Source organism: Egretta garzetta, unplaced genomic scaffold, assembly GCF_000687185.1.
Source record: "Egretta garzetta isolate BGI_Z169 unplaced genomic scaffold, ASM68718v1 scaffold400, whole genome shotgun sequence".
Classification (NCBI taxonomy): Eukaryota; Metazoa; Chordata; class Aves; order Pelecaniformes; family Ardeidae; genus Egretta; species Egretta garzetta.
The window spans coordinates 734,378-745,607 of NW_009258371.1; positions in this window are offsets into that span (position 1 = coordinate 734,378).

The window sequence follows — 11,230 nt, forward strand, 5'->3', positions numbered from 1 at the left end:
TCTTCTCTAAGAGAGCTATAGCAGCTGAAAGACAGAAACAAAAAGGGTATTTTCCTCAAAATCGAAGAAAGGATATTGTCCTCAAAACTGAAGAAAAGCATTTCTTAGTCTATGTCTATTGAAAGATTAAAGAACAAGCACACCCAGAAACCTGTCCAAAGCTTATGATACAAACTGATACACATTAAAACTCAAATAAATGATTTAAAAGAAATAAACAAAAAACTAAGATATTTTTTTTAAATTTTTATTTCAATGTCTTAATCTCCAGGACTGAACAAAAAAAATTGAATTTCAGAATTTGATTATTCATGCACAGGATTCTAATTTAATTTAAAAATTTCCAAACTTTAAAAAACTTTCAGGTTTTTCTTCTGTAGAGATGCATCAAACCCAAAATATTACAGTAATTTCATTAATCAGTAACTCTGTGAGAAAATATATTCCGTTAGAAAAATTCTGATTGGTATTACCTACTAAAAGAAATTTAAGTCAAGTAGGAGCTAGGTATAATAAAACCAACATTTCAGAAATTATGTACAAGGCAAGAGTGAGATGATGCTATTTTCTGGAATACAAACAAACAAAAAAAAAACCTACTATAAAATCAGAAAGGCTGGTAAATTGCTGATAAGTAAAATGGCCCCCCATTTTTAAAGAAACCTCAAGTAATTAGTCATTAAGATGTCACTGATCTTCCATGGAATTTTGGTGCTTCTGTAAAAATCCATGCCAACCCTCTGGCCATTAAGCATCTATTTCAGCCCATCTTCTTCAATATAAAATATGTTTGATTACCCTCACATTTTCTGTAAATCTCTTCTGCCTAAGTGCTAAAAAACATTGCAAATCTCATGTTTGTCTGCTAGGAAGAGTATGACTGAAGACCATTGCTCTAGTTATCAACTTTTACTGAACTAGGTGAGAGCACTATTTTCCTAAATTTTAAAAGGATTTCAACAGTAAAGCCTACTATGCAAGCCTATTCACTTAAGTGGAAAGAACATACTTGTTGAGTTTTTTCCTCCAGGTACTATATAAAATTTTCTCTAATGACCAAAATGGCAATATTGCAGCAAAGCACTCTGTTTCCAAAACACATATGTATCCTCTGTTAAACTGAGACCATAGGGCTTTTCATAGGTCATAATAATCGGTGAACAACAAATTCACAGATACTACAGACCAACAAAAGCTATTATGTGAACTCATCATTTCACTCAGCAGTGAAAATAGATTTGACATATATTTTTCATGTTAAGTGCGCCTATTATATCTGTGTTAGTACACCCAGAATTAGGGCCCTTTAACTATGTAAATTTTTTCACAAAACAAATAAATGAGGTGGCTGTGCCAAAGGGATTTTAAAAGGAAGAAGAGTGAAATAAATATGATAATTAAAATAAAAGCTGATACTTAAAAGCAAATATGTTTTTGCAAAATATGTTGTGTCTGAATCACACCAGAGATGTTTATCAATTTTCTCTAAGAATGAAAGCATGAAAATGAAAGGGCATTTTTCAGGAGACTTTAATCTTGAGAAAAATTTGAATCAAGGGTATTTTCTCTTTCCCCTCATTCCTGCAAGCTTCTTACAACCAGAAGACAACTATCTACCACTGTACTGGTTTTTCACTGTTCAGGTTAAGTGCAATATGCAGGAGCTATCTCTATATGTATATTACAGCATACTTATTTCAAGAAATCCCATTCTATCAGTTGCTGAAACACAAATCATTATAGTAGGTTATTATATGTCTTATGAGATTAGTTGGTTAATAGCAGAAGCACAATGATAATTAAAAAGAAGAATCTGATTTATATATCTATCAATTATTTGCTACCATCTCTCCATTGCTTATGACTCCCTAAATAACACCTTTTTGAACCTTCATATAATATTCCTGCTCTAGAACTACTAATACAAATATTCAAATGTATAATTATACAGCACTGAGACTGTAAAACTATACATAAGAGCATAAGTAAGATATTGAGAGTAGTTATAGGAATCAGGGCACAAGAAAGGAGCTCTCCATTTCACATCCTTTATGTTGCTTTTAGGACACAAGTCATAGCAAAGCAGGGCAAATATTAGCTTTCCCAAATTGGCAATTAAATGATATTGGTAGACGGTCTTACGACTGAAGAATTACACTGGGATTCATGGATCATGAGTTTAATTCTTGTTTATATCCCATTTTACCTTGATAGGAAAATTAAACCTATCTGTAAAAAAACTTCTCCTATGGATGCTATTTGGCATATTTAGGTTGTTACTTCTTCAGGCACTGACAGTTACTGAATTGGAACCCATCTTTCCTCTCACATAAAATAATAATGAAAACAGTAATTTTGTTGTAGTTTGTATGTTTATAAGCTCAAAATAAGAATGGTTGGTTACAACACCCTAATATTTGCTACTCCTTTCTCTCATATACTGCAGTACACACTGGCCAAAATAGCAGTATTAAAGAACAATGCAAATCTAAGTATAAACAAATGCCCTCATTAAATATCAGCCATATAATAAATAAATCAAGCATTCTCAGACTCCTTATATATACACTATAAAAAAGCATGGGCATTCTTTGCACAACATTGCCAATACAAAGAGGAAATATATCAGTCACGTGAGAATTAGAGATAGATACTGTTCAGAATAAGCTTGGTATCTTTACACAGTACACTTCTTTTCTGTTGGCTCCATGAAAGCCCTGAGCTCCAGTTATTGTTACCTTCAGAGAATACTGTCAGACTTCAAGATCTTTCAAAGAAATTTCCCTTCCTTCCTTACATGAACAAGGGTTGTCTGACTTTTTTTCTTTTTTTTTTTTTTGCTTTCAGCCCTCTCTAGGCTGCAAATTGCTCACCTCTAGGTTACATTCATATCCCTCCATCATCAAGTGAAAAAAGAGAAGCATGAAGCTTTTTTCTAATTCTTGTCTCTTGAGCTAAGGAAAGGCAGTATCACCTTCCTCCATATGGGTGAGAGAAAAAAGGGGCAAAGTTACACTTTTAGTCATGGCTTTTAAAGGGTAGCAGGGGACACCAGAGAGGAAAATCAGCTTATCCATCCCTGCTTCTCTTGGAGCACCAAAAGAATATCCCTTATGGTTCCCTTCTCTTTCAACAATGAGGCAAAGTGAAAGGGAGGAGCTTTACATGTTTCTCAGGTACCTTCTCGCTTTATATTCTGTGAATTGGAAATGTTGTACAAGCTTCTGTAGTTACAGGTGACTACCAGAATGATTTACAAAGTGCAACTGATAGTAGAACAACTAATTCCTCTTTGCACATGTACAGGTTCTTCTGGGGTCCTATTTGGTTTTGTGCTCCTTAACTCTCACCTCACTGGGGTTTTTTTATGAAATTTATGATGTGGGGACATTTACTAGGCTTTAGTTAATCTAAATCTCAAAAAGGTTTAACTTTCTGTCAGTGTTGCAGAGTAATACAACACACAGTGCTTTCAGATTTCAGGATCTAGTTAATCCACCCATAATGTCACTTCCTTTGGTGGGAACATTATCTTTTTAAGAGTAGTCAGCTGTTTTAAAATCACATCATCAATGAAGAAGTGTTCCCAGGAAAATTTGATTGGTTTAATAGGATTTGTTCTCAGTAGATGAAGACAACTTTTGCAACCACAAAGCCCTACATAGATCACTGATGATTTCAGAGGGTAAGCATGTAGGGATGCCATCAGCAATAGAGGAAACACTTTTCTTAGACTAGTATATCTAATTTCAAGCATTGACAAGACTATTTTCTTCCCAAGCCAGATGAGTGCATGAGAAGTAAAGGACAGAACATATACAAGCCTGTAATACTATCTGTCTAAGGTCTGCAGCTACTGTATTTTTCTTTCACAAGAAGCCCATAAATTTCCAAAGCTGTCTACAGTAATAGCTGCCTTATACTTTAAAGATGCAATGGATGTCTCAAACTTTGGATGACAGACCATTTACAAAAATTGTTCTTAGTGATATTATACAACTACTCTGGGAACTTAGAGGCATTTGTCTGGAAAAGCCAATCCATTTCTGATGCTTTTTGACACTCTAATATGTACAAGTTTAAAAAAAAAAAAAAAAAAAAAAAGAGGAAAATAAATAAAGAAATCAGGTGAAAAGTAAGGGTTTCAAGGTTCCATTTAAGCAAGGAAACCAGGGCCATATACTCCCAGATAAAGTTTTTCAACTTCACAGGAGGGCTAGAATGTTAAAATTGCTTGTGTAGCCAACAAAAGAATATCATCCAGTTTGAACAGTTACATTTGCTCAGAATAATGTTCTAATGAAAATACAAGCTTCTTGGGAACTCACAAAAGTTGGAAGTTCTCAGTTTACTTCTCAGTTTGACGCTTGCGCAGTACTAGGCAGGAAAGTGTACACTTCCTAATATCATTTGCCATGCTATTGAATTAAATGAACACCTCTGAAACCAGTTTATGAATTAATACACTCACATGTAAAGAAAGTTCAAGTAGGTTTCACTTCTTTATATGATCTTCATTCTCATAATGGGACCTTTGAAAAAGGATCAACTATTTTATTTCATCTGCAGTGAATGGAATTTAGTGTTGCCTTTCCCAAGACAAATAATCAAATTTTTTTGCCTTTTAAAATGCACAGCTATTTCATAATTCTGTCCCTTTTAATTTCATGTTTTTCATAAAAAAAACAATGGTAAGCACATATTTGGATTTCTGGAAAGGAAAAAGAAAATAATTTTTAAAGTATGAATTCTCAGGATTGATAGCATTTTCTCTGTGGAAACAAAATAGGCACTTCAAATTAATGATGGAAACTTTCCCAGTTCTATGAACCAGTGACAACACAATAATTCAGTCAAATAGCCACTGTGGTAGTTGCAATGGGATGTATGATATTCACAGTCTGAAATAGCTTCTAACATATATTAGCCTGTCATTCTGATTTTCCTACTGACAATGAAAAATGAGAGTTAACTTAACATTTCTTCCCCAAGTGAAAATATTTGTATTCCCAGAAGAAATAAGTTTTTTTAAAAAATGAAAATTGTGAAGAAGGAAAATTTCACGTGAGGATGACTGTTACATTGTCAACACTATACTGGAAGACATTTTTATCTATGACTGTACTGGTTTTGGCTGGGATAGAGTTAAATTTCTCCATAGTAGCTTGTATGGGGCTATGTTTTAGATTTGTGATGAAAATAGTTTTGATAACAGAGGGATGTTTTTGTTATCGTTAAGTGGTGCTTACACAGCATCAACACCTTTTCTGCATCTCAGACTGCCCTGCCAGTGAGTAGGTTGGAGATGCACAAAAAGCTGGGAGGGGACACAGCTGGGGCAGCTGACCCCAACTGACCAAAGGGATACCCCATACCATACGACATCATGCTCAGCAATAAAACTGAGGAGGAGGTTGGCGGGGTTTATCAATGAAAGTGGTTAAAAAAGCAAATCAGTTAAAACATTCCTATCTTTGTTCCAAGGGTATCTTTGAAAACAAATGTCATAGCTATGGATAAAATTGTTGCAGTTTTGCCAAACTATTCAGCAAGAGATTTATGATCTATTGAGAGTCTTGCAGAATTGAAAGTACAACATGCAGGCAAGCCTGAAAAACTCCTGCAGAGGTTTTAAATGTATGCTTTTGATTCTTTTTATATATGTTACACCTTTTATTAACTGTACCTTCAAGATAAAATTGCCAAAGAAGCATTTGGTTTAGCTTCAAGAGAGCCTTAGCATTTTTGTGTTACTTTGAAGAAATAGCTTGCAACCAGGATAGCATGAAAAGTATTTTTTATTGTTGAAAAAAAATCCTTATATGTTCTATAATGAAATTATAGAATAAGTAGGAGATGACACGTAATGGTTTCAATTGTTAATGTCATATGGATGCTCAAGAGAATAGAAATTTCAATAAATTATTGTGAGACATATAATACTAATTTACTTCTTAAATAAGTAAGTTCAGCTCCAATACAACCTATTAACAGGAATGAGCTCCTTTTATGACTAAAAATGTTCATATGAAAGATTCTCAATTTAATAGCTGCTTAAAATAATTTCCATTAAGACTGTAACCAAAACCTACACTAAATGTTTAATTAACTACAGAAGCAGTCAATTAAAAATATGAAATTAAAGTTACCCTCTCCCATAACTGTGATCCTGTTTTTATAAGCTACATGATGTAGTTAATGATTTTAATCTGCTCTTGCTCTAGCCATGACATTTATAAAGTATACTTGAGATCACATGTAATGCATATTAATTAGTAGTATTCACAGTTATTGTTTGATAACTTAGTTATCCAATTTAATTTAAAAATATAACTTTTATATCTTTATGGACTTATTTTCCATGGTTTATCATTTATTCTGCAGAAAAAAGTTTTGCTAAGCAGGAACATAATTTATTTGTAATTCTGTTTGTTCCATTTTATTCTCTGATCTCAGGAACCCCAATGACCAACAACCCTGAATTTCTTGCCAGGATGTTTTGTTATAGCAAAAAAACCCAAACAACCCAACCCTTTCTGGAAAGTGTCTTTTTAGAAAAGAAGGTTTTTGTTTAAATAACTGAACTAAAAAAAAAAAATTCATATATGGGTCTGTCTCTTAGCCAGAAGCAAAATAACAAAAGAAATAGTTTAGTCGTAATCATTTATTGTTAGATGGCAAAGAAATCTAGAAAAATTGAGATATTTTAAAATTAAATCATAGCATTGTAACAGTATGTCTAATCAAAGTCTGTGAAAAGGACCGTTGTTCGGAGGCTTATTATTGGAAAAGGACTGGGAGTACATATCACTTGTGTTCAGCAGTACGGTCTAACTCTATCAAATACTGGACTTAAAATTTTTTTAAGTCCTTAAATGTTTTAATAATTTTTTAGTACTTTAAACCCTTAAGGTCAAGTAGTACTCTTGATCTTTAATTCAATAATCCTTAATGGACTAGCTCTGTCTCTCAGTTTCTTTCATATGCCCAACTTCAGTAAGGGTGGCAAAAATCCCAGAAGTCAACCTTTCACCAACCAAGAATTAACAGCAGGGAACCAGAGAGCCTCAGCAGCTCACTTCACTTCCCCATAAAGCATAGCCTAGGACTAGTCCATGAAGTTTTTAGTTAAAAAAGGATTCTTCTGTATTTTCCCAAATGCCAAGCATTTGCTGAAATTAAGATTTTTTTGGATGGATCACTTCTGATATTAGTCAGAGGTCAAAGGAAACATAACAAATACAAATGTAAATAATGTAAACATAAACAGATCCTAGCTGCTGGATTGATGAAGACACTGTAAATGCAAAACATAAATCACAGGCATTCGCTGAAGAAAGTTCTGAATAGTGACTCATTAATGGTCTACAGCTATGGTTTTCTGGGAATATGATAATATAATCTGTTCTCTTTTCTTGCACACAATAACAACAAATGACCCAAGTATATGATTTTATTTTCCTTATTTATTTTTAATACATAACCCCTAAATAATGGAACACAGGGAATTCTATCTCGCTTACAAAACCTTCAATAGCATGGTTGAATGACAGATTTTTTTAAGTGAAAACCAAGCTATTTTTGATTTAAACTGGATTTAGGTTCACCACCAGTGAATTAAGTTCTTGTATCCTGTTATAAGAGTCCTGAACAATTCTGTCTTTCTTCAGGGAGTTTAAAAAGCATTGGTTTTCGCAGGAGACACAGAGGGGCTCCTCACATAATGTTAAGAAAATAACAGTGGCTCACAGTGCAGTATCAGTGCTTTCATGTAGTTGTAGTTTTTGTATGTATAGTCTGTGTGCAAATTGTAATAATGCTTAGTGTTGATGCTATTCCTATGGCTATGAATCAAATATAAACTTAAAGCAGTGCAAAAGTTTTATATGAAATATAAAATTGTGAGCACATGTACTACATGTGCTTTAATATATATTTGAATAATTAAGTCAGTTTTCCATTAGTTTAATTGAACTTTTACACCTTCCTGATTAGAAAGCTAGTTTAATGACTTTTTCCACACTTTGAGCTGTGAACTGTGTTTATATTAAGATTCTCTAATGAAAAATAAAACATAAATCTGAAGAATGACTTTCAGGCAGGATAAAGGAAGAGTTGCCAGGTTTAAACTGTAAAAACAAAACAAAACAAAAAGCCACACAACAAACAATTGTAGCTTTGCATAAGTCATACTTAGCATAAGAGTAATGTAATTATTATTAAACTGTGCAATTCCATGATGAAAAAATATCAAAGAAATATTGTGTAAGTCAGTCTACAAGCAGTTATATTTAAAATAATAAATGAAGTATGTTCTCTCTTGTGTATAGGTTAATAACACTGTTAGTATAAAATGATGCAGGCCATTGAAGTGATTTCCTGATGTCTGTGAAGAAGATGAATTTTTAATTGTGATCAGAAATCCAATTTACCACTGGGTATAAAATGAACACCTTTGGAGAGCAGTTACTGTAATGAAACAGCACGTCAGATATCCCTCTAGAAAACAACGTTTTGATGACATAAATGACAGCTACAAATGTATTCCCAACAGGCTGAAAAAAAAAAAAAAAAGACACAGGTACACTTTCACTAAAAGTGGCAGTTTGAACACCCTGTTGAAGTTATAAGTGATAAAATGAGGTAAAGACAAGATAGCTTCTGCAAAGGAAATACCTGCCTCACAAATTTAATAGACTTCTCTGAAAGACTCAATAAACATGTAAATAAGAGAGAGATCCAGTCAATACAGCCTATTTGGATTTCTGAGAATTATTCAACAAGGTCTTTAACTAACAAGTCTTGGAGAAAGTAAGATGTCACATAAAAAGATGGAAGGCCTTTACATAAATAACCAAGCAGTTAAGGAACAGGAGACATAACACAAGAAAAAGTGATAATTTTTAACTCTTGCCAGTTAAGTGACTGTCTGATAAAAAAAAAGCCAAGAAATGAAATTTAACATACTTAAATATAAAATGACAAATGTGGGGAAGACAAAAATACATTTGTACATACAATGAATTAACTACTAACACCCAGACATTTTCCATGAAAATATCAGTTCACTGCACAGTAGACATCAAGAATGCAGACTGAATGGTAAGAATTATAGGAAGACTGAACACAATATGCAACATGCAGATGTTATGATATACACCCTTCTGAACTAATGTTCAATTTCCATTGCATCCCTTTCAAAGAGAGCATGATTGGCCTCAGAAAGGTGCAGAGAAACAGTGGCAAAGATACCTAATGAAGTGAATTGGCTTCTGTACAAGAAACAAATAAGTAGAACAGGATTTGAAAATTAAGACCACCTAGCAGGGAGGGATATTCTGAAGATTAGAAGTTACGTGTAACATGGAAAATTAAGAGGGAAAATGTTCTCTGTCTAGAAAAAAAAAGGCTTTATATGAAGTGACCCATTAGGTGAGGAAACTGAGCTGCAGATAGTGAAAAGGTCAGTGGGTATTCTTAAGACATTCCAGTAAAAATCCAGGGATTTTTCTTATGGTCTTTCTCAGATAACAATACTGGATACTGCCTTCACTGATTTTATTGGAAGTCAGCTGCAAGCGTGATCATACCAAAACCTCACAGCCTTCAGTGGAAAGGGAGTAGGATGCTAAGAGGAAACAAAACAAGATAAATTAAATTATTATGGCAACTACTAAGGAAATGAAGGAAGAAAGTGTAAGAGGGTGAAGAAACAAGAGCCTGGATCTGAGGGCTTTTATTTTGTTGACCAGGTCCAGGAAACAAGTATCTTTCAGGATATTTTTATTTTCCAAGAACAAAACAACAAAATCACCTTTCTTTAGGTTTTGTTAGTGAACCAATCAATCTTATCTGCAACATTCTTCAGAACTTGAGTTCATGTCTTTTTCATGTATTTATTATAACTGAGGGCTGAATGGCTACTTCAGGGACAGAACTACCCTATCAAGCATTATGCACTGTCTTCCAAGATGAACAGCGGGACCTTGGTTGAAAAAAAAATAATGGTTAAAAAAACAATAGGAAAGCTGGAAACTTCAAACTCTTAAAGTTGTTTTTAAAATAGCAGAACTCCCAGTAATGTTACAAAAGTTATTTCATTTTCAAAACAAGAAGAAGAAAAAAAATCTCATTATGTAACTGATCATATTTTTCAGAGAACACTCCAGAAACAATGTTCTTCTTACCCATTACAACAGTCTTTCCCAACTGAGGAAAAGCAATTAGTTAATTTGGTAATTGATATTTTTCTTCATTTCTTCCATGACACTTTTATTTTTCTTCTTCCTTTTTGTTTAGTGTTTTTAATATTTAGAAGAATGAACAAATGTACTACATATTCATATTATCTGAGTGCATATATACAGGACACTTCTCAAATAAACAGTTGGGTAGCTACACCCCTTCTACATGGCCAGTGAAGTAGCTCTGTGTTAGTGCTCTTACCTTTCTCAGACAAACCTCTCATCAGCTCTGTTACATTCTAGCAAATGCCTTTGGATTCAACGGTTCTGCATTTTATGATGAAAAACACCTACCTCACTAGAAAAATGTCCAGGTTCTACTTGCTAAGAACACAAATACAACTGCAATGACCATCTACTGTGCAATCAAAGAAAAAAACTAATAATTCTGTCTTCAGAATAGAGTTTAACAAGCATGCAGAAAATACAGCAGGGGGTGCATTATTTGAATAACAAATGAAAAACATATCAAACAACTGCTCATTAAGCAAGTACTGCCAATTCCATGAATCAAATGAGGCAGGATTTTACAGAAAAAACACAGCATATAATTAGACAATCAAATGACGACATAGTGCAAACAAACAAGAATATCAAATTAAAATATTGCAGGAGTGCCTTGTTTTGTTTGTTTTGTTTGTGGTTTGTTTGGGTTTTTTTTCTGAATTGCCTGCTTAATCTTTCAATCCTAAAACTTGGTTGTTCTTTTTAGCACACTACAATCTTTGCACCATTTTCTATTAACCAGCATTTACAAATTAGCTCAATTACACTAGGAAAAATACAGGGGGAAACACATTCACCATAAGTAGCTTCTGTAACCAAGAATGTCATGCATTAATGGGAACATCAACCCATTGAATCAGCAGGTGAGACTGAACAGTTATGTACTGCCATGCTGCATGTTGTAGATCATCTGAGAGACCTATACTGGTCTCAGAGCTATGACATAGACCTATGGGAGACTATGTCTTTTGGATGTGGAA